Raw genomic sequence first — 24,372 nt, forward strand, 5'->3', positions numbered from 1 at the left:
CATCATCTGCAATAGGAGGAAAAACACCTTATGAGGTATGGTCTGGAAAGTCTGCTAGTGATTATGATTCTTTACATATATTTGGTACTATGACTTATTATCATGTTAAAGAATCTAAGTTGGATCTAAGAGCCAAGAAAGCAATATTCTTGGGGATAAGCGTAGGAGTCAAAGGATACTGTCTTTGGTGTCTAGAGACGAAAAAATGATTTTAAGTAGAGATGTAACTTTTGATGAACTTGCGATGATGAAGAAAAAAATTCGCAAGGAGTCACGAGTTGAAGAAAAGACTAGTGGTACTCAACAATAGGTGGAGGTTGAGACAATTTTGGGAAACCTAGTGAGAAATGAGACTACACAAGGTAACTCTCCAGTTACGGTGGGGAATAGTGTACAAGAAGAGGAGATTTCAATTCGAGAATCTTCACAACAACAAGAATCAATTATTTCTCAAAGGCCAAGATGAGAAATTCGAAAACCTGCTTGGTATACTGATATGGTGGCCTATGCACTTCCAGTTGTGGATGATAATGTTTCTTACACTTTCAAAGAAGCAATGAGGAACTCTGAATCAAACAAGTGGAAAAAAGCAATGAATGAAGAAATGCAGTCTCTTCATCAGAATCAGACTTGGGAGCTAGCCCAGCTGCCCAAGGGTAAGAAAGCAATTGGTTGTAAATGAGTTTATGTAAAGAAAGAAGGATTTCCATATGCAAATAATGTTCGCTTCAAAGCTAGATTGGTAGCTACGGGCTACGCACAAAAGGAAGACATTGATTATAATGAGACATTTTCTCCAGTTGTTAAACATTCTTCCATTAGAATTTTGTTGGCTTTAGTAGCACAATTGATCTTGAACTAGTTCAACTCGATGTAAAAACTGCATTTTTACATGGTGATTTGGAAAAGGAAATCTATATGACTCAATTAGATGGATTTCAGGTTGCCGGAAAATAAAATTGGGTATGTAAACTAGGTAAATCGTTGTATGGTTTAAAACAATCTCAAAGACAGTGGTACAAACGATTTCATCAGTTTATGATGGGTCAGAAGTACATCAGAAATAAACATGATCATTGTGTTTATTTTCACAGACTACAAAATGGATCTTTTATATATTTACTCTTGTATGTTGATGATATGTTGATAGCTTCAAAGAATAAGGAAGAAATCAACAAGTTGAAAAGTCTGTTAAATCAAGAGTTTGAGATGAAAGATCTTGGTGAAGCAAAGAAGATACTTGGCATGGAAATTCGCAGAGATAGAATGAGAGGAAGAGTTAGTTTGTCTCAGAAACAGTATTTGAAGAAGGTAGTATAGAGTTTTGGCATGTCTGAGCAGTCAAAACTAGTAAGCATTCCTCTTGCACCTCATTTCAAACTTAGTGCTGCTTTATCTCCTAAATCAGATGAAGAACATAAGTATATGTCACAGGTTCCTTATGCAAGTGCTGTTGGTAGTCTAATGTATGCAATGGTTTGTACTAGACCTGATATTTCACAAGCTGTTAGTATGGTGAGCAGGTATATGCATGATCCGGGTAAAGGACATTGGCAAGCTATGAAATGGATTTTGAGATATATTATGAATACGATTGATGTTGGTATAGTATTTGAGAAAAATAATACTATTGATCAATGTGTTGTTGGATATGTGGATTCGGATTTTGCAAGTGATTTGGATAAACGTCAATTAACTACTGGATATATTTTTACATTTGCTAATGGTCTAGTGAGTTGAAGGTCTACCGTACAGTCTACCATTACTTTATCTACAACAGAAGCAGAGTACATGACAGCTTCAGAGGCTGTTAAGGAAGCTAGTTGGTTGCAGGATTTATTTAAAAATTTGGGAGTTGTTCAAAAGCACATGGTTGTATTCTGTGATAGCCAGAGTGTTATTCACTTGGAAAAGAACCAAGTCTACCATGCACGAACGAAGCACATAGACATTCGGTTTCATTTTATGCGGGATATTATTGATGGATGCAAGATACTTCTTCAGAAGATTGTTACAACTGAAAATCCTGCAGATATGTTGACCAAGATTGTGACAACAATCAAGTTCAAACATTGTTTAGACTTGATCAATATCTTGCAAATTTGAGTATTTTTGGAAGGCGCCGATGATGTGGAACTTCATAAAATGTTGGTGACTGAAAAAATTGTTGAATTTATCGTTAAGGTGGAGATTTGTTGTTTTTTGTCCCACATTGGTAGAATACTTCCACATTAGTATAAAATGTTGTTTTGAATTTTTTATATTATTTGTCCCACATTGGAGAGAAGTGTTTTTTAGACTTGAGGTTGAAGCTATATAAAAAAACTCAACTCTTCATTTGTAAAACACACATCAAAGTTGTACTTTATCAAGAAGTAGTAGATTGATCATCGGCGCTCGAGAACGTAGGTAATTCTATACCGAACCTCGTAAATTTCTTGTCTTATTCTTTTTATTGCTTTATTATTAGTTTCTGCATTACTTTAATTTCTTATATATTCAATAGCAATAGTTGTAGAATTGGTGTTTGGCACAAGTGGGGTGCCCGACACAACAAACACGACCTTTACCAATGTACAATTTAATACTTAAGATTTACATATGTACTGTGTAAGCAATTATTTTTGTGTATATGTCATATTAGCGCCCAATGGTTGGAAAATAGGGTGGACAAGAAGCTCTTCTATGGACATTGGACAATAGCTCTTCTAATATGAAATTGAAAGGATTTCATAGAAATGCTAAACGACGTGCAAATACAGAAAACAACAGTAAATGAACACAAGAACACTCTAAGTTGTGATTGTACTTGCACTCTACTTGTAACTTCACGTTCTGAACTAACACGCTCCATAGTGCATCGATGTCCAATATGCAGAGCTATTTGTAGAAAAGTACTTTTATAAAAAAAGAAAAGTATTTATATAGAAAAGTCTCGTGTTCCATAATGCATCAATGCCCAATATATAGACCTACTTATAGAAAAGTACTTTTATAAAAAAAATTACTAATATAAAAAAATCTAAAGTAGTCTCGGACTACTTATTATACGTACTTTTTTGTAAAAGTAGTTTCAAAAAAATACTTATTTTCTTTTGAAAAAATAATTTTTAAAATAAGCACTTATGTATGTAATTGTAAACTAAAGATTAGTTATTGACATAAGCACTTACTTAATTGCTTTTCATAATAAGCACTTATTTTTTAAGATGTTGGGAGGCCAAATCCATATGCTTAACATAGTCATAGCCTGGGAATAGATTTGAACGTAACCTCGCGTGCACGTGCCTCATCGTCCCAACAATGTCTCAAGGCACGTGCTCGCAGACTCGGTGTGCACGCAATCTCCCATCGTGGAATTTCTGTTTTGAAAATGGGAATGAGGCAGGCAGGCAGCCAGTCAGCCCCAACTAACATTCCAAGCCCCACCCCTTCAACTAATCCCTAAAGCCCTACGCTTATTTGCCACCCCAATTCCACTTTCAATTAATTATTAAATTAAAATATTAATTAATATTTATGAAACAAAAATAAATTAAAAAATACATAATATTATTAAAATAATAAAATTATAAATTAATGCACATTTAAAATACCATAAGAAAAATAAAAATTATTGTAATTATTATACTTTCAATAAAAATTTTATTGATCAAGATAATTGAAAAGTAGAAAAAAAAATATTTGTAATTAACTTCATTATTTTTTTTTAAATTTATGTATTATTTACATTTTTAAATATTTAATTTTATATGATCATTTTATTTTTATTTTAATTTAAAAAAGTATATTTAATAATTTAATCCAAAAGAGTTATTTTTAGACATTAAAATTTCTATCAGTACTAAAACAATTGAAAATCATAAAATTTGATTTTTAACTTTTTTTTTTCAAACAATTAAAAATCAATAACAAAAATAGAAAATTGACAACATAAATGAACAAGTTTTATAATACGTTTCTTTACTACATAGGAAAAGAAATAGAAAACAGAAAAGAATAATGATACCTAGACCTTGAATTTTACAATATTTGTGTGAAATAAATAAATAACAGTAAATATTTTTGGCATTATTTGTTTATGAAAATAGTTTTATTTTTATTTTTTAATTTTTAAGTAATTACCAAAATGTCAACTTATTCTCTTATTTTTTAAATTTATATAGGAAAGTTAGAAAATATCTATCCATTATTTTTTCTAGATTTTTAACTCATACCTTGCATATGGGAGCATGAGATTTAGATCTCAAAATTTAATTTGTGCGAATTATGTATAAAATTTCTTCTAAATCCACATAAATTCAAATCAAGCTCAATCCATAATTTCAATATTACCTTATATAAAATTTAAAAAAATTCAAATAAAGTTATTTTATTATTATTATTATTATTATTATTATTATTTTAAAATCTAAAAATAAAAAATAATTTTTTTCGCATTTCAACAAACTCTTTATTTTCAACCTTTTTTAATATAAATCTTGAAATTTAAAAATAAGCTAAAATTTTATATATTTTTTTGAGAAACTAAAAATTGAAAAACATATAATGTTTTCTAAAACTAAACGGACGTTACATATTTTTGGAAAACACAAGAGAGTTTAGTGGTATTGGAATTTGTGTATTCCTAAGAGGGGGGTGAATTGAGTATTTAAAAATTTCTTCCTAGGTCAAATTAAATCAACACCAGTAATGCACAATTGAGGGTCTGTCTAAACAAATACCAATTACCCAACAAGAATTTAATTGAGCAAATAATCAAAGCAGGTATAGCAGACTCAGTTTCTCAATCATTCATAATAATAAAACATAAACATTCAAGTATAGAAATTTAAATTGCGAAAAATTAAAATCAAGCACAAGAAATGTTATCGGGGTTCGACCAATACTGCCTACGTCCCCGCCTCAAGCTAACAAGGAAGAGGATTCCACTAAGTTTGCTCACTTGTGGGTGGAGCGATACCGTTTACAATCTCCCTCTCCTTACTGGGTAAAGGAATACCCCAGGTCAAAGTAACAGGGCTGACCTCAACCTTTACAAAACCTTAACAAGATGGTGCATCTAGTTCTCTTAACCGGGTCTGAACCAGTTTGGTACTCTCCTAACCGAGTCTGAGCAATTTGGGACTATTCACAAGACTAGTCTCCCTCTTCCGATCACCCGTCGGGAATACAACAGATAATCAAATATTTTTGTACAAACAAATGCCTCTACAAAATTTGATATGTACAACTATAAAACACAATACGCACTCACGTATGATATGAATATAAAGTTCAAGTAAGATCATGGATTTTCTCAAATAAAATCTTTCAAATACAATGTTAATAATGAGTGCTCAAAGATTTTTTTAAACCCAAATAAAATTTCACTCTAAAAATATTTTTCCAAATGAAGTGCTGGAGAATCTATGGTTTAACTTTTAAATGATTTTGCACAAACAAAGATGAGCGTTTAAAATCTAGGTGGAAAAAGGTTTCTAAATAGGTATGTATTTCTCCAAAAATATTTATCAATGAAATATGTGGAGAAACCACTAAGTTTACTCTCAAAAAGATTTTTCAAGGAAGAGAGAAAATGAGAGTACTTGTGCTTTGAATGAAGAAGTAAATGCCCAAAAATATAACTCCTTAAACAATCCCCAAAAGCAAAGAACTTGCTAATGAAAAGTGTAAAGGATATAATCTAAGCCCTCTTTGAAAATGATTTTGAATCGAATGAAAATAAGAGAGTATGAAAGATAAAGCTTTTGAAGATGAAAAATGATAAAAATGTTTGAGAGAATTATCTAACTAATCATTTTGCTAATTATAAGTTATGAGGGGGTATATATGGGCATTGGCCAAATATGACCGTTGAGGACATACTAGAGATTTTAGAATTTGTTAAGTAAAAAATTAACCCTAATTACCATGGTAAAAGTGCGCCAATCTGAGAGGTTCGTTCGACCAGGGACAAGATTCGGCCAACCACTTTAATAAGTTCGGTCGACCAAGGCAATTTTGAACTATGGGTTTGGTCGATTGTCTCAGAGCGATTTTGAACCCTTCGTGGGTTCGGTCGACCAAGACAAAGGTCGGTCGGCTACTCATCTAGGTTCGGTCGACCCAGGCTAACTTGAACTAACATTTGGTCGACCAAGTTTTTGGGGGGTCAGACACTTTATGGTTTGGTCGACCTAGGACGATATGTTCAATTCAGAACGGTTGACCGAGTGTTGACTTCTAATTGGTTCGGTCGACTGAGTCATTTATACTGCCAAAGATTCGATCGATCGGGTTTTTAAATTAAACCCAAAAATCCAACGTCGGTCGATTGAAGTCCTATTTTTGTTCTAGTTTTAACCCTAAATTTATTTGAAAACCCTATATGATTTTAGCCTTTTTAGAAAGAAGTTTTCTATGAAAAATGTTGGTCCCTAGAGTCTGTCTATGATTGTGTTAAGCTTATCAATCACATTATGCATGCCATGCAATTATTACATACTACAAACTAAATACATATACAATTTAAAACCAAATAATGTCTTCAATATTCTTTTGCTCTTCTTGTTCTTTATGGAATCTGCCAAGTGAATGTGTTCTTTGTATTCTTCAGGCTTCCATTTCTTCTGCACCTCATGTATGTGCTGTATTGTAAACCTGTTCACAAACTAGATGCACACATAAGATCCTTATGTTTCGTTAGCATCAAAATAGAGATTGGACTCAAAAAGTCAACAAGTTGATATAATGAAACTAAAATGCATCTTAGAGTCAAATCACTTACAAAGGGAGCATTTGTAATTTTTTTTAAAGGTTCTACATTGTTATTTAACTCATGGTAATGAGTAACTTTTTTTTTTTTTGTATAAACCATCAAAATTTTTATTTTTTTATAATTATTCTATTTTTGAGAATAGATATTATTTCATGAGCTAAATGCAACCTTATTTTAAATTTTTTTGTTGGATAATAATTAAAAGTCAAAAATAGATTTTAAATTTAAAAAGTAGTATATAAAGTTATGAATCTACTAAAAAAACTATCGAAACAAATCAAATAAACTCAGTGTATTGAATTTACAAGTTTAGTGGCACGCAACCACCATAACAATAACATAAATGTGAATTAACCCTATTTTTGGAGAGGTTTTGGATTTAATTTTGTATTGAATTTGAATAAGATGTAATGATAGCCTTAGTGGCTAAGGTATCTCAATCCAATAGGTTTTGATGATAATAACCCATTAGTGACCCTCATGTTAACTAATCTATGTACTCAAGTTCAATACACGATACCAAAGCAAGCATAAGGATCAGACGAACCTTGATAAAGCAATGAAGCAAAAGCCTACGTAAGGAATACCCAAAGCACAACCAACCGGAGCATATGTGAAGTCTTATTTGTATATGTATTGGGTTGTGTGTGAGGTAGGAAATTCTTGTAACTCTTGTGCTTATGATTTTGATAAGAATAACTTGCAAGAGATGAGCAAATGCATGTGCATATAGTTCATATTAGTATAGGACATCAAAATGAGTTTTCACATGCATACCGAGTCATACTAGTGCATAGGATGTCAAAATAAGCCTTCAAATGTGTTTTCTTAAGCAAGACATCTTATACTCAATTAAAAACTCATTAAGACAAGTTTGAATCGTCATTAGAATCAATATATCTCATAGACACTTGTCCTAGCATGGGCTACTTCATTAAAAGGCTTGTTAAGTGTGAAAAATAGAGAATAAGTTGACTAATGGAGTGCATTCGTCGACTAATAAAACTAGTAGCCTTAATTGAGAATCTGCCCAAACCACTAGTCAACGAATGGGTTTGACTCGTCGACGAGTGAGTTGAGTTGCCGACGAAAAATTCTAGTAGCTAAATTTGATTTTCAGGTGACTAGTTGACGAAAGAGGGTGATTCGTCGAAGACTGAAGACTATTCGTCGACGATTAACAGAGGACAAACTGATGCAAAACGAGTTTCAAACGACCCTTTTTTTTGTTTGTCTTGCATCAATAAATGCCCAACAGCTAGCTCGCCCCCTTGCCCATAAATACAACACATTTGCATTTATTAAAAACATTGATTGCATATTGATTAGTGATCAAGTTAGTTGGTGCATTCATTCTAGGTTTATTTGTTGCTCAAAGCTCTCTTGCTCTTCATTCTTGTTTTACATCATTTGCTCAAGAGAGTAGTATGAGGATTCAATTTGTATTATCAGCCCAAGAAGGAGCATTTTCTGTATTCACTACATTTCTTATTGTTGATTGATTGTGAGATTGAAGTTTCTTGGTGAACCATTTATAAGGAGGTTCTTGGTGAACACCTTGTTACTGCTCTTAGTGAGCAGTTAGGATTGGTTCCCGATTTGTAAAGGCTTCTCTGTCTTGAAAGGAGATTGGATAGTGGATTTGACAATCCTTGAGTTAAGCTCTTCTCTCTCTCTCTCTCTCTCTCTCTCTCTCTCATTTACTTCATTGGTTTGTGCTATTTACTTTACAATTTATAGTGATATATATCTCAAGCTTCATTATTTTGTAGAAAAATACACTATCCGTGAAAAGTATCTATTCACCCCCCTCTAGACGCACTCTTGGGCCAACATGTAATATAAAATTGCATTGAATTATTATGTAAAACTATAGGAAAAAAATAGAATAAAAGTAAGGAGAAAAGTAAAGATTTTTACAAATATTGACAAAAAATAAGAGGTAGACATTTTTGCCATTCTATCAGTTCTTTTTCACGTATAGCATTGCCACTCCCTTTGGTAGTATCTAATTTAAAACCAAATATTAAAATCATATTTCTACTTGAAAGTTTTCGGGATGCCCCTAATAACCAACGAATGACAAGTATTTTTTCTTGTAGGAGTCCTATTTCAATGAGGATTGAATGAATAGATCCGCTTGCAGGTCTTACTTTTACTGTTATATCGAGAGTTATTCCACCTCATCAATTCTACAAACTTATATATTATTAGAATTGAATTCCATGTGTTCTAGAAGGAAGAACGGGGAGAGAGAGAGAGAGAGAGAGTCCAAGCCAAGCATCCCCTTTCCTGTCCTTTCCTTCCTCTCTCTATTCCAGTTTCTCCTTCTACCTCTTCCTTCATTCATGATTAAATCAATCCTTATACCCATACAGTACACATACATATATACAAATTTGTATGTATATGTATATATATATATATATATATATATATATATATATATATATATATATATATATATTGAAGAATGAGTAATGGGAAGAAAAGCACAAGGCAACTTTCTGAAAATGGGAATCAGCCAGCCCACCAGCCCCAACTAACATTCCAAAGTCCAGCCCTTCAACTAATCCCTAAAACCCTATGCTTATTTGCCACCCCAATTCCACTTTTCCACATTTAACTTTCTATGAATTAATTATTCCTTTTTTTAATATATATTTTATACTTTATTATTTTGCCTCGGTGCATTTGGAACTTAAAAAAATGATATGAAAAGGAAAAAAATAATGCAAAAAAATAATTTTTCATGTTTAATTATAAAAAAGTAAAAACTAATGAAGAAAATTTTATTTTTACTGATAATTAGTATTAATTTAAATTTCAATTATATTAAATATGAACAAATTTTTAATATAAAATATTTGATATAGAGAGAAAATCAAATATCATTCCTACTTTTTTCTTTTCTTTTCTCAAATAAAATCTTTAACTCAACAAAACATTACATATATATTTATTTATTTATATTTATATTTTTTATATTGTCTATTCATAAACAAATTTTGGACAAGTTAGGAGTGCTATGTTTTGTCATATAAAGTTATAAATAAGAAATTCAGTTTGTCGCCTATGAGGCTTTTACCGAATAGATATCATCATCATCGTTGTCGGTGTTGTCATTGCTTCAAATTGCAATTATTTTTATTATTTTAGTAGTTCAATTTGAGTTAAGACCGTGGATTAATTTTAAGGTTGCTTTTTCTAAAGAGAACAAGTTTTCACAACAACCTTAGTTTGTAGGGTTATTTTTTTTAAAGAAAATAATTCTTTTATATTATTTTATTTAAAATTTTTGTCTTTTGGCTAATGCTTGTACAAGGATTTTAGATTTCATACAAAAAGAAAAGTAATTGAGATTTAATTTAATTTGAAAAAAAAATTATTCTATCAGTTCTTTTTTGTGTATAGCATTGCCACTATTAATGTCATACATAACTGCACTTAAGTTATTTATAACTCCCCTAAACATACATGCTTGTAAATACTAAGTTGAATGAGGGTCTGCCTCTACTACTATAAAAAAAGGGATCCTAGGAGGAGGTAAACATCTCATTCTCACTCACTCTTAACTTACTGTTGCAATTTGAACCTCCCATTCCCTAACTTAGGCATCAGAGTGATCCCTCGGAATACACCCCGACTATCCATGTTTGATTTCTTTAATGTGGTTGCGATCGAAGGACGGTTTAATAAAAGTCATATGATTCTTAACAGCAACAATTGGCGTCATCTGTGGGAATCCTTGGGAGGTTTTCTATCTTTCAACATGACCACATTGCATAACTCCAAGTCAGAACCCGCTGGGGGAAACCAATCACCCCAATCAATTCATTCCACTCCAATAGATAACCTAAGCTAAGTGTGCCACTGAGTGACTTTCTAGCCTTCCAAAAAAGGGTATAAAACATGCTCACTATGATCTTGTATCAAAACAAAGATCATGGGGAGCATGGTCCAGAGGCTAATCGGATAGAAGCAGTGTCTTCAACTAGCCCTCCATGGGGGAATCATCAACCAAATCTTCGGACCCTCCTTTTACAAAGAGGTAATGGAGATCCCTTTGACAAGTAATTAAAAAATACCAAGTATTGAAGGGTATGATGGCTTGACCGATCCTTTGGACCACCTGGACACCTTTAAGGTGTTGATGCAATTGCAAGGCACCCTCGATGCAATCATGTGGCGAGCATTTGCTGCGACCTTAAAAGGGAATGCTAGGACGTGGTATCGAACCCTAAAGCTTAGCTCTATTGGATCCTTTTTTGAAATGGAGTAGCAGTGTGTCAGGCATTTTGTCAACAGTCATACGCAAAAACCTCAACTCATCTGATGGGTCATGTCCAAGGGCAAAAGGAGACAGTGAAGGAGTTTATGCGCCGACCACTTTGTCAACGCCACTTTAGAGATTTGAAACCTAAGTCATAGGGTATAGTGGTAGCAGTTGTGACAACAACTCTTTAATTGAGGGACTTCTTAAACTCTCTAGTGAAAAAACCCCCCAACCAATATGGGGGAATTGATCACACGAGCCAAGAAATACATCAATTTATAAAAGATCATGACTATAAAAAGGACTCGGGCCGATTTGAAAAGGAAGAGTATGAAGGACCTAGATGAGGCTGATAAGGATAGCAAGGAAGCAACTTATAGACTCACAACATACGAACCCTAGTGGCATGAATCCCAATGACATGAATCCCAACGGTGCGAATCCCAACGCCACAGATCAACATGCCTAGACCAACAACAACATATCTGATGAGCACCGCTTATGAGACCTTGAAGACCTTCCCATTTTTTATTTATGGCTTTTATACTTTTGTTCTGATAAGTAAAGAAGGAAGGAGGAAAAACATGAAGGGGGCAGCACAACAGAACTCGTCGACGAGGAGCCTATGCTCGTCGACGAGGGAATAGAAGAGGTTCGTCGATGAAGGTTCTAAAGCTCATCGACAAACAATTATTGAGAGTAGGAAATTTTCAAAATTTTGGCATCATCGATGAGAGCCATGTATTCATCGACGAAGGGTCTTCTTGGTTTTGTCGATGAGGCTCTATGTTCGTCGATGAGAGGCGCCTGAGCTACGACAGTTTTCTGAAATTTTGAATTTTTGAACATTGGGTGGTCGGGAAAACGGGGGGAAACCTCCGAGGAAACTCTATATATGTCATTTGGGCATATTTTGAGAGTTTGTGCGATCATTATTGTACAATTTGATTTCCTTAGTGAAATTTGTGTGGCATTGCTTCCGTGGATGTAGGCTTTGTATCTTTGTGTTGATCTTATTTTGGTTGTGTGTGTTATTTATTTCTTGTTGTTTATTCCACTGTGCATCTTCATTATACGATCCATATCATAACAAATTAGTATCAGAGTGATTGTTGTTATGCCATCGGGATCGTCCTCAGCAAGATTTGACATTGTCAAATACGATGGAACTGGAAACTTCGGTTTATGGTGGAGGAGAGTGAAAGATATTCTTGTGCAACAAGGAATGGCTAAGGCTCTGATTGATACTCAATCGGAAGGAATGGATGAGGCAACATGGTTAGATTTGAAAGCAAAGGCGGCGTCGACAATACACTTGTGTTTAGCCGATGAAGTTCTCTATCGGGTGATGAAGGAGGATTCTCCAACGGCTATCTGGTGAAAGTTAGAAAGTCGGTACATGTCTAAATTCCTCAATAACAAACTTTTTCTTAAGAAGCATTTATATTGACTTAAGATGTTAGAAGAATCTAGTTTAGACCAACACATCAATGCGTTTAATCAAATCATAAGTGATCTTATGATAGTTGATGTGAAGTTTGATGAGGATGATAAGGCTTTGATGCTGTTGAATTCTTTGCCCTCAACTCATACCTTCGAAAATCTTGTGACCACTCTTACGTGGGGAAAAGAAACACTTGATTTGGAATAGGTAACAAGTGCTTTGTTAAATTTTCATCAAAGGTTGAAAATATGTGATGAAGGAGGAGGACTTGTGGTAAAGAGTTGTAATGAGCGAGGTAAAGGAAAGTTTAAAAATGGGTCTAATTAGAAATCCCGGAATCAATCCAAGAAGAAGAAGAAAATTCGGTGTTATAAATGTTGCAAAAGGGGGCAAGTGAAATCAGTGTGTCCGGATTGGAAGAAGGGAAATGCAAATAAGCATGAGGGGATTTCTAAATCTGTGAATGTTGTTCAAGAAGAGGATTCAACAGAGGGTGATGTTCTATTAATTCCAACGAAGCCGGATAATCTAACGGTCTTTTGGATACTTGATTCGGCATGTTCTTATCACATGACTTCAAACAAGGAGTAGTTCATCACTTATAGGTTAGTAAATTCTAGATTAGTTATTATGGGTAATGATGCTTCTTGCAAGATCGTTGGCATAGGAAATGTAAAGATAAAAATGTTTGATGGTACTGTAAGAACATTGTGTAATATAAGACATATACCTTAGTTGATAAAGAGTTTGATATCTCTTGGCACTTTGGATTGTAATGCTTTAATTACAAGTCCAAAGGTGGAGTCTTGACGATATGGAAAGGTAATCTGACTGTGATGAAAGGGCAGAAATTGGATGGGAATATTTACACGTTGTTGGGAACAACCGTTGTAGGTGGAGTTGCAATTGTGGATGCTGAATTAAATGAGACTGTCTTGTGGCATATGCACCTTGGACACATGGGAGAACATGGCATGAAAGAATTACACAAGTGAAAATTGTTGAAAGGTTTAAAATCATGTCAGTTGGAATTCTGCAGATTTTGTGTTCTTGGAATTCTTGAATATGTACATTCAGATGTTCAGGGCCCAGTTAGAGTTGCATCAAAGGGTGGACATGTGTATTATGTAAGTTTCATTGATGATTACTCACGGAATGTTTGGGTTTACTTCATGTGTCACAAATCTAGTACGTTTGCCAAGTTTAAGATTTGGAAGGCTAAAGTGGAAAACCTGATAGGGAGGAGAATCAAATACTTAAGGTTGGATAATGGGACCGAGTACATTAATTCCCGGTTTATGGAGTTTTGTGCGGAGCAGGGCATCAAGAGACATTTTACAATTCGCCGGACACCTCAATAAAATGGTGTGGCAGAACGGATGAACCAGAATCTTGTTGATAGGGCTCGGTGTCTTAGATTGAATGTAGGGCTACCGAAGAATTTCTGGGCCGAGCCAATTAGTATAACTTGTTTTCTGGTTAACTGATCACCAAGGGCATCACTAGAGGGTAAAGTGGCAGAAGAGGTTTGGACAAAAAATGCAGTAGACTACTCCGAATTAAAGGTATTCAGGTGTCCAACCTATGTTCACGTGTCTAGTGAGGAGAGGTCTAAGATTGACCCAAAGTCTCGTCGTTGCATTTTCCTGGGATATCCAAAGGGTGTGAAGGGGTATAAGTTGTGGGACCTAGTGGCAAACAAGGTGGTGATCAATAGAGATGTAGTCTTTGATGAGAAGGCTATGGTGAAGCGTACTTAAGAATTTGATGAACAGAAACAGGAGCTAGAAAGCTGGGGCAGTGATGAACATGTTGTGCAGGTGGAATTGGAAGCTCAGGGTAACGAAAATGATCATGGTCTTGTGGTTGCAGGGAGCTCTAACTCGAGAAATCATCAAGTTGACGATATTCCTATACAAAGATCCGGACGCACTATCAGGCCTCCATCAAGGTATGATTTTGATGAGTTAGTATCTTATGCTTTCTTTACTTGTTGCAACAATCCAACTTCTTTTCAAAAGGAAGTGCACAACCAGGAGAAAGATAGGTAGATGAGAGTAATGATTGAGGAAATGGAATCACTGCATAAGAACAAAACTTGGGAGTTGGTGGAGCTTCCAGATGGGAAGAGATCGATAGGTTGCAAATGGGTGTATAGGAAAAAGGAGGCAATTTCAGAAAAGGAAGGAGAGAAATTCAAGGCACGGTTGGTGGCAAAATGATACTCATAAAAGAAGGGGATAGATTATGATGAGATCTTTTCTCGAGTGGTCCAACATAATCTATCAGAGTTATGTTGGGGTTGGTAGCATATTACGATCTTCATTTGGAACAAATGGATGTGAAGACGACGTTTCCTCACGGTGACTTGGAGGAACAAATCTACATGGTACAGCTGAAGGGATTCATTGAACTAGGAAAAGAAAATTTTTTTTGCAGGTTGAAGAAATCTCTTTATGGGTTGAAACAGTCTCCAAGGCAATGATATAAATGGTTTGATTCGTACATGATGAAGATTGGCTACAAACGGTGTGAGGATGATTGCTGCATTTATGTGAATAAACTTAAGGATGGTTCTCTTGTTTTCTTGTTATTGTACATTGATGACATGTTGATAACTGCAAAGGATTTAACTGAGGTGAATCTGTTAAAGGACCTGTTGCATAAGGAATTTGACATGAAGGATCTTGGTTCAGCCAAGAAAATACTTGGTATGGAGACTTGCCGTGACAAAACTACAGGGAGATTATGGTTGTCTCAAGGCGGTTATGTTCAAAAGGTGTTGGAGAGGTTTAGCATGGCTGATGCAAGACCAGTATGTACACCTCTAGTGAATCATTTTACGTTGTATACTACAGATTGCCCAAGTTTGGATGACGAAGTTTGGGACATGTCAAAGGTCTCCTATGCTAGTGTTGTGGGGAGTTTAATGTATGCCATGGTATGTACGAGGCCAGATTTAGCTCATGCAGTGAGCGTGGTGAGCAAGTTCCTCTCTAATCCTGGAAGGCAGCATTGGAAAGCCGTCAAATGGATACTTTGATACTTGTGAGGTACATTGGGATATGGCATCATGTTCGGCAAGCAACAGGATTATCCTTCAATTATGTGATTTGTTGATGCAGATTATACTAAGGATATAGATGACAGAAGGTCTACAACGGGATATGTGTTTACCCTTGTAGGAAGACCAGTATGTTGGAGATCCATGGTACAATCTCTAGTTGCATTGTCTATGACTGAGGAGGAATATATGACAGTTGCCGAAATTGCAAAGGAAGCCTTATGGCTTAGTGGTCTAGTCAGAAAGCTAGGGATACAACAAGATGTTGTGGTGCTGCATTGTAATAGTAAGAGTGCCACTTACTTGGTGAAGAATCAGGTATACCATGCCAGGACCGAACATATTGATGTGAGGTTTCACAGAGTACGAGAATTGATTGCTTTAGGTGAACTTATGTTGGATAAAGTTCACACATTTGATAATGCAGCAGATATTCTGACCAAATCAGTTACTTCAGAGAAGTTCAAGCATTGCTTGGACTTACTTAATGTCTCCAAGTGTTAGAAGGGAAACATACCCAACCAAGCGTTTTTAAGTTCAAAGTGAAGTAGTTCATGTTTTTTGAGATTCTCCTAAAAGGCGTATAATTGCCAAGGTGGAGATTGTTATTTATGGCTCTTATACTTCTATTTTGATAAGCAAAGAAAGAAGGAGGAAAAACATGAAGGGGGCAGCACAAAAGGACTCATCGACGAGGGAACAACAAAGGTTCATCGACGAAGGTTATAAAGCTCGTCGATGAACAATTACCGAGAGTAGGAAATTTTTAGACTTCTGGAATCGTCGATGAGAGCCCTATATTCATCGACGAAGGGTCTTCTTGGTCTCGTTGACGAGGCTCTGTGTTTGTCAATGAGAGGCGCTTGGGCTGCGATAGTTTTTTGAAAATTTGAATTTTTGAACGTTGGGTGGTTGGGCAAACGGGGGGAAACCTCCGAGGAAACTCTATGTGACAACCTGAATAAAATGGAATTTAAATAATAAAGAGGAAAGGAAACTACTAGACGACTTGTCGACGAACACAGGGGATTCGTCGACGAGGGTATAGGAGAATTCGTCGACGAAGACAAGATTCGTCGACGAGAAAATACCGAGAGAGGTTTTGAGCCGACTGAATTTTGTTGACGAGGACTGAATTTCGTCGACGAAATTATTAAAGGATTCGTCGGTAAATGACGTGGCTCGTCGGCGAATCCAGTTCTATAAATATAAAAAATCTGAATTTTTAACTTCACCATTAAGCAATCTCTCTCCTCTCTCTCCTCCTTTTGGTTCTCTCTCTCTCTCTGTCTCTCTCTCTCTCTCTCTCTCTCTTCGATTTTGGGCTGAATTTATGCCGGTTCAACAATCCGAAGCCACCACGACGCTCCTAGGGAAGTTCTCTCCAAATCTGCCGGAGCGGATCGTTGGTGAAAGTAAGTTGGAATTCATCCCTAAGTTAAGGTAAGACTTTTTAAGCCAAATTTGATCTTACGGTAGTTATAGGAAATGATGTACACGTAGAAATACCGAAGTTTAGTACTGAGAGTTTTCATTTTCAGGGTATTGATCAGGAAATTCTACGAGTGTTAGATTAGGATATTTTAGGGGCTTTCTTAATAGCCAGGTAAGGGAATAAACTAAAACAGTTATTTTTCCACACGTATTATTATTATTATTATCAGCAAAGTAATTTTCAAGGAATATGTATTATATTTGAATATTATTGAGAAAATGTATGTCATTGGGAAAATACTGCTGTTATACAGGAATATGATTTTAGAATGAAATGTACATTTTTTTTACCCAGCTTTGTGTGGCATGAATATTATTTTTCATGAAATGTATTATGTTACGACAATTTTACGAATAAACATGTTTTCAGGAATTACGTAATAATGCAGTATATGATGATTTTGAAATACATGATAGTTGATTTATGTTCAGAATGTTATATATATATATGAAATGTTTGGCACGAGGCCGTAATTATGAAATGTTCGGCATGAGGGCGTAATTATGAAATATTCGGCATAAGGCCGTAATTATGAAATGTTCGGCACGAGGCCGTAATTATGAAATGTTCGACACGAGGCCGTAATTATGAAATTATGAAAGATGTCATAGTATCATATATTATATGTTATCAAAACTTGGATGTTAGTTTAGTTCAGTTTCAGGAGCTCGGTACCGTAACTATATAGATCAGATATCTATGTTCAGACTTGTACTAACCACCCCACGAGGGGGTGGGAGATGGATAGTTGGTGTGGCTTACAGTGTAGAGTTGTAGACATCCACCTGGCAGTCCGGACGATGGTGCGGTGGGCCCATCGTACTTACAGACATTTTTGACTAGGCAGTGGTCGACCAGCCATTGTCGGGTCCCGCCTTAGGGCTGCACAACCTGTCATGGGGGGTAATACATGACATTAGCTAGTTATTCATCCTGAGTATGTTTTTAGTATTATCAGATATAACAGACGATTTATGAATGATATGAGTTACAAGAAAAATATGAAAGTATATGATGATTCAATATGTTATGACGTATGTTCACAAATATATGAAATGTGTTGTATATGTATAACTGCATTATATATATTCATGTTGCCACACAACTGTATTTAGTTTATTTTCCCTTACTAAGAAGTGTCTCACCCCCGAACATTAAATGATTTTCAGGAAACCCAGAGGGACCGGCGGGTCAAGGCCGCCGTTGAGTGGGTTTAGCTTCCCTACTAGAAGGGTAAGCGTTGAACTAGGATCAAGAGATTTTTGTTGTATGATCCCAGTGTTATTTTGAATTTTTAGAGATTGTGTATATATATATATACAATATTTTGATGATGTAGTAAACTATGATATTATGTTTTAATGGATGGATGATTGAGATTTTTATACTCACTATTGTTTAGGTTTCCGCTGTGATTGATAGGTGTCCCCGTTACCCATGGGTTCGGGTTGACTTCCCTATTTATTATACTTCATTTTATATTAAGATTTTGAGGTCGTTACACTCTATATATGTCATCTGGGCATATTTTGAGAGTTAGAGTGATCATTATTGACGTGTATTGTGTACAATTTGATTTCCTTAGTGAAATTTGTGTGCCATTGCTTCCGTGGATGTATGCTTTGCTAGACCACGTAAATCTTTGTGTTGATCTTGTTCTAGTTGTGTGTGTTATTTATTTCTTGTTGTTTATTCCGCTGTGCATCTTCATTATACGATCCATATCACAACACCATTTGATGAGCACAACTCATGATGTAACAAAGTAGTGAGCACAACTCACCAGTAAAAGGCCATCTGATGAGCATAGCTAATGAGGCCCTAAAGACCTGCCCATTTGATGAGCACAACTCATCAGGCAACAAAGAAGTGAGCAAAATTTACCAATAATGGCCCATATGATGAGCACTACTTATGAGGCCTTGAAGACCTGCCTATTTGATGAGTACAACTCATGAGGCAACAAAGGAGTGAGCACAACCAACTCACCAGTAATGGGCTATTTGATGAGCGCAGCTCATTAGGCCCTAATTAAAGACCTGCCCATTTGATGAACACAACTAATGAGGCAACAAATTAAGGAGTGAGCACAGCTTACCAATATTGGACCATATGATGAGCACCGCTCATGAGGTCCTGAAGACTTGCCCATTTGATAAGCACAACTCAATAGGAAATAAAGGAGTGAGCACAACTCACCAGTAATGTGTAGTAACAAGAAAAAAAAAAATATTAGCAACTAATTAATTAAATACTATTGAATTGGTTTAATTAAATACATACATACATACACACACACACACACACACACACACACACACACACACACACACACACACACACACATATATATATATATATATATATATATATAATGTTAATATAAAACAATATAAGATTATATGCATGTGATTACATTAAATGCAATTTGATGGATTGGATTTCAATTTGAAATCCAATTGCTTTTCATTCTTCTAAAACTCCCCCTCCCCATATTTTCCTTTGGATGAATTGCTTCCATTCTTTCATTCTCTCTCCTCACACTCTCCCACACTCTCTCTAGATTTCTCCATCATCCGTAAGCCAAATTGACGATCGTAAATCACCGCGATGATCTAGGAGCGTTTCTCTACAAGTCTAGCAGAGTAGATTTTTAAACTGGGCTTTTCAGACACCACTCTAAGGCTAGGGTAAGATTTAGGGAACTAAACAAATTTAATGTTTTTGGGAGTTTAATCATTTATTTGGAGTTTGAGGGCGTAGGAAATGTTAAAATAGTATTTTACTTGGGGTTGAGTTGATTAAACTAGGATTTATGAATCTAGGGTTCGTGTGAGCGCCGCAGACACCATTTTGGGATCCCTATAGGTGTAGCTTTAGGAAACTAGGTAAGGGGAATAGATTAAGCTAGTTGTTTTGTAAATTCTACCAGTTAAAATGGAAATTATATGTGTATGTATATGATTATTATGCAAATTTTGAAAGCCAACTTTTTAAATTGAGGGTTTTGAGCCTAGGGTTATGTTAATAGCTATTATTTTAAAAAATGAACCGATTAAAGTAAAGAAAAAGGCTACAGGATTTAAGTAATGGATTCTTTGGATAATTTGACTGGTTGAAATGATTGGTTGAAATTTGTTTTACATTTTCTAAAATTGGCCAAGGTGAGTAGGGTTAATTATCTCCGTTTTTCTTACTAACGCTTATTTCGAGTATTAAATAAATCGTGGAGATAATTTAACTTATATTTTCAGTAAAGCAGATAATGAACATGGATTGACTTATTATTTCAGTAGTTATATAAATATGTGTATTATTCAAATCTTGTGGCATGGTGAAAAATGAAAATACTGTATTGAGTTATGAAATAAGTATAATATGTTGAAATATTGAAATGCGTTGGGATTATATTGTATTTAGAATTGTTTAATCAGAGTAAAGTATTAATGTTAAATTGCAATGTATGGTTTAAGAACTCTGGTGGACCATAGTACGCACGGTACCGTTGTGAGAGTTATGGAGAGCTTAGTGTAACCACACGTCTTAGAAAGAGAATGTTGGTATTGAATAGTCGATTGAGTTGTGAAGGGTAAAGTTCCCCCTGGAGTCTAGACCAGCATGGGAAAGCCAATCGGACTAGCAGACTGAAGAGTTGGGAATTGATTTAACTCTGGTGGGCCGACCAGAGTATAATAAAACAGTGCATGTAAATACAGAATAATGTATGTGAATACTATATATATGAAGACAGAGGATGTGAAATGTGATAACAGAGTATGTGATAGGAGAACAGAGCATGTGAAAACAGAGATTATGAAAAGTTGGGTTTTACAGAGATAACAAAATACACAGTAAAGTAACAAAGTATTAAATGCATTAAATATAGTAGTGTTATATGTATTTGGGGTGAAGTAAACTCTCCGCCTGAGGGCTTATTGAGAAAGGTGAGTGCCTTGATAGGAATCAGTTGTAGTCATACTAGGTTGCATAACTTATTTGAGCAGATGGGAGCTACATGTATGTGCGTGTAATCTCCCCTATCCTTAGGAACTTTTGCTTATAAATAATTGTATGTATGTGTGTGTGTGTGTGTGTGTAGTAGCATTATATATATTTGGGACGAAGTAAACTCTCTGCCTGAGGGCTTGTTGAGAAAGGAGAGTGTCCTGATAGGTATCAATTGTAGCCATACTAGGTTGCATAGCGTATTAAAGTAGAGGGGAGCTGCATGTATAAGTGTGTAATCTCTCTTATCCTCGGGAACTTTCGCTCATAACTAATTATGTGTGTGTGTGTGTGTGTGTGTGAGTATGGTCTGAGAATGGTTTTATAACTGTGGTTAATTAACAACTGATGATATTTTGTATACACTAAACTCATGATAGCCACACACTGATATTAATCTATTCTATCTTACTGAGATGTGTCTCACCCGTTACACAATTCATCTTTTTCAGAACCTTTGCATGATCGAGCTTAGTGAGCTCAGGGCTGAGTTTGTTGGCATAACATTTTTTTGAGAGGGTACCAATCTTGGATGTATTTTTGGGTTTATGTTTTTAGTTTTTTGAGATGTATATATGGATACTGGATGTTGGAAAATATCTTTTTTTTTTAGATGTTTATATAGAACTCTGGTATATTATTGGGGATGTTTATTTATTTTTCCACTGCGTGATTGAGGTTATGGTATCAGACACAGGTGATTGGATCACATCATACCCCGGGCTCCACTTGGCGGGTTTGGGGGCGTGACATAATGGCCATCTAATGAGCACCGCTCATGAGGCCCTGAAGATCTGCCCCTTAAATATAATAATATGCTTGTAAATACTAAGTTAAAGGAGTGTCTATCCCCACCACTATAAAAAGAGATCCTGGGAGGAGGTAAGCATCTCATTCTCACTTACTCTTCACTTACTGTTGCAATATGAACCTCCCATTCCCTAACTTAGGCATCAGAGTGATCCCTTGGAGTACATCTCCGGTCCTTCAAGCCATTCTTATTTGATTCCTTTCAGGTGGTCGCGGTTGAAAGATGGTTTAACAAAAGTCATATGATTTTTGGCAACAACAGGACTCATCATAATGATGCTGCTTTCAGAATGGATACTCCTAACTACTATAGGATTATCACAAAGATGTGCTACACTTGATATATAGTTAAACAATCATTTTCTTGTGATAGCAACTTCCAATCACAAGGCATCATGTCATGAAATCAACAACACTACTAGATTTCAATATATTGGATCTATTATGGAAATGAAAGGAGAAATTAAAGAGGGTGTAATACATAAAATCAAAGTAAGTTGGTTGGAATGGAGGAGTGCTTTGGGTGTACTGTATGATTATATAATATCACAAAAATTAGAAAGAAAGTTCTATAGGATGATTATCAAACTAACTCTTCTATCTACATTAGAATGTTGGACAATAAAGAAGCAACATGTTACAAAAGCTAAAGTTGTCAAAATGTGATTTTTAAAGTAGATAAGTGATATAACATATAACGACTCGATTTTTCTTGCCATTTTTTTTAAATATATACTTTAACTATAAAATTCTACTACTCTGATGCCTTCTAATATAAACTAAACCATCACCACGGACTAGATAGGGACTGTGGATTCAGAACACAATAAACTACTTAAGTAGCGAGAAGTGGAATACATACAACCACAACCATATATATATAATACCAGAGTGACAGAATTCTTTCCAAAGTATACATACATAACTATTTTCAAAATATCCTCATCTAAACCCAAGGACTACTCCAAAAATGACTACCCAAAATACTCACCCTACAGTCAGGGCAGTAATGTAGTCCCTTATACTTGCGAGCCTAATCTGCTTGCCTAGTTAGATCACTTGAAAAATGTTAATTCACTGGGATGAGACAACGCTTAGTAAGGTGAAATATGCTATTACAAGTGTGTGGCAGGTGAGTTATATATTTGTAAAATCTAATTTAGAAATAACATAAGTAACTGAATCTGAGAAAACATGTATAGATAATATACAGTATAACTTATACCTATGTTACTTAAAACATAAACTATTTTTCTGAATTTTCTATTCATCATACTTCTAATATTCATAGGTACGTCTACAGTTTCTGTAAAACTAGATATACATATAATAGTTGATAAAATTCCTTGAATTGATAATTGAAAGTCATGATTTAACCTCTCATGATAGGGTTGTGCGGCCCGAAGGCGGGACCTATCATGGCTAGCCGACCAGGATAAGTCAACTGAACTCCGAAAGTCAGATCGGCCTCCTCAACCCTCACTGATGAGGAGCCTGTCCAAAACATAGGCACGATCGACTGTTGATATCCATATACTATCTAAGTTATGTGGTTGCACTCTGAACTGAAAATAGTTACGGTACCGTACTCTGCTGACTGAATCAGGTCCATCAGGGTCTGATACTATATATGTAACTGATATTTATATATTACTATTTTACCATTATTTTGAAATAACCATAAGATTACAAAACTGATATGAAAATCTGAGTAATTGACTGAATATTTAATGTCTGTATATCTGTGTATCTATCTGTGTATCTAATAATCTGGGTGTTATGGTTCTGAAATCATGATGTTCTGAAATTGCTAAAAATATATGTTTCTGTACATATATTGTAAATCATGTTTCTAAATATATTGTATAATTTCTATCTGAAAAATACACATATAATTTTCCAATCAAACAATTGAATTCTCCTAAAAATTACCGTATACATATTTCCCTAAATCCACATATGCACAATTCCTAAACTATAATCCATATATCATTTTACCTGCATTCCTGAAATAATATCCATTGGGGTCCTCAACCCTTACCTGCAGGGTCCCAAAACACCTTGTTCCTGAAAATATAATACCTTGATTTTACTTCACAAAACCCCAGTATATTCGCATGTAATATAGAATCTGAATTCAAATGAACTGGGTAATACTGAAAATACTCACATAATCTACTTACCTTGGTTTTGGGATGGTTCCCAAACTTCTCAAACCAACATTTTGCTTTGACTATGTTGTAGAAAATCTCCCTAAGATCACCGTGGTAGCTTCTGATCGTCGAATCGGGGAGAGATGAAGCCGAAAACTTAAATAGAAGTGAGAGAAACCCGTTTTAGAGAGAGAAAATGAGAGAGAAAAATTTCTTCACTGAAAACCCGTTTCCTGCATATTTGTAGATGTTTTGACATGTGGCCTCATCAACGAGCCACGTCAACTTGTCGACGAGACTACCGCTTGTCAACGAGCCCAAGCGGTAGTCTCGTCGACGAATGCCTTCTCCTTGTAAATGAGTTT

Source organism: Malania oleifera, chromosome 11 (genome assembly GCF_029873635.1).
Source record: "Malania oleifera isolate guangnan ecotype guangnan chromosome 11, ASM2987363v1, whole genome shotgun sequence".
Taxonomy (NCBI): Eukaryota; Viridiplantae; Streptophyta; class Magnoliopsida; order Santalales; family Ximeniaceae; genus Malania; species Malania oleifera.